The 1,720-nt window shown below is 32.0% G+C and overlaps 1 long non-coding RNA gene across 1 annotated transcript; it reads left to right on the top strand.

The window, feature by feature from the left end:
* Positions 1-16: 16 nt before the first annotated feature.
* On the top strand, positions 17-979 carry LOC111033767. The gene is made up of 2 exons (XR_002604465.1): positions 17-187; positions 751-979. It is a non-coding gene; the product is annotated as an uncharacterized LOC111033767 (long non-coding RNA).
* The last annotated feature ends 741 nt before the right edge of the window (positions 980-1,720 follow it).

The raw sequence follows: 1,720 nt of genomic DNA on the forward strand, positions 1-1,720 counted from the left end.
ACCGGGTCACTCGTGATTCATATAATATGTATATAACACAGGTATACCTTTGAAAAGTAAACGATACAAGTCTGACTTAAAGCGACCGAAAATATTGTACCAATACCAAAGCGTGGGCAAGTCAATGATATCTTCTAACCGAGTTGAGTTCAGTTGACAAAGAACATTTAGAAAAGTTTTAGTTAAAGTCAGTAGTTATCCTAATTTTTTTTTAACTATTAGCTTATTAACTTAATACGTTAAGTTATATATATTTTTTTTTCAATAGGTACATAAACAGGCACATGATGTGGTTCAAAATAATAATTGTATTATATTTATAGTCTAGTTATTTACAAACGAATGACGTAACTTGTATGTTTTGATTAAAAGCAACTCGTTATTTACGAAGTTTGTAAAAATCAGTTTAGGTAAAAATAATTAAGTAACGAAAATTAAATTAAAAAAATTCAAGTTAATACTCTTAAGTTAAAATTAACAAGACGAAAAACTTTTAAACTCGTTTACGTCCAGGCTTGCCAATACATATATGCTGATCGTGTTTAACGAGTGAGACACGCACAGCACAATGTGCCTGTAATAAAAAAAAATAAAGCTTTAAGAGAAAAAAAAACTCAAAAATTCCACCGATTAGCCGTGATTACCTGTACGGGTATGCGGTTTTCACACGAGAAGAATATAATATTTTGTCGTCATCAATATCAGGCCCATCTCTTTTGTACATCACCATGATTTTTGTCGTTGTTGCAGATTTTGTGTCTGAGCTGTCTGCTCTATAAGAGATGGTCGGACGCAGAAGCCACCAGACTGTTTTATTTCTTCGAGAAGTCGTCCAGGGAATGGCCTTTGCTGAACAACATCACCAGGAACGGAGCCGGGTCTCTGTTCGCGGATGTGACTTTTGGCGGTTACATAATAATATGTGTGGCGCTGTACATAGCGTACTTGATGGGCGAGCTGAAGAACAGCAAGAAAACTGTAAGTCCACCTGACCGCGCGCCCATCGCAGTAAATAATTATTTATGTACATTGTGTACAGTAGAAGTGAATCGGACGAAGTGAAAACCTTAAAAGTTGCATTTCAAACTGCGCTCGAATCTTAAAAACTGCAGCAGTACAAAATATCCATCGGTCCAGAAAAACCCGTCGACACTTAAAATTTAAAACGTACAAAAATCTTTCAAGTTGCGTTAAGAAAAAACTAAACTTTTAATTATTTTAAATTTTTATTCGTTTACAAAAATTGAAAAAAGATTCATAGAATGCGTGTAAAAAAAGTTTCAATCGACGAGAATCGTTAGAAAAAAAAAAAAAATAATCTTAAATGAAAGTTGACCTATATCAAAGCTAGAAAAGACCTTCAAATTCAAAATCGTCACAAATTGTTAATTAATAAAGATTTATAATTGAATTCGTTGGTTACTTTATGCTAAGAAAGCTATATTTTAAAGATAAAAAAATGCATTTTTCTACAAATGAGCAGCTCCACTTATAATATAAGTACTCATATTTTTAATTATACCTAATAACTATAGTGTCTAATAATAGTCCTGCAATGTCCAAAACTCATTATTTAGTACATATAAGTAAATACCAAAGAACACTATAAGTTATTCTAATTTATACTTACCTTGATGGCTTACCCCCCGACACTCATCTTAACGATGATCATTTTTTAACAAGTATAACAATAATTAACTTAAGTACTAGGTAATAATTT

This window comes from Myzus persicae, unplaced genomic scaffold, assembly GCF_001856785.1.
Source record: "Myzus persicae strain clone G006 unplaced genomic scaffold, MPER_G0061.0, whole genome shotgun sequence".
In the NCBI taxonomy this organism is placed as follows: domain Eukaryota; kingdom Metazoa; phylum Arthropoda; class Insecta; order Hemiptera; family Aphididae; genus Myzus; species Myzus persicae.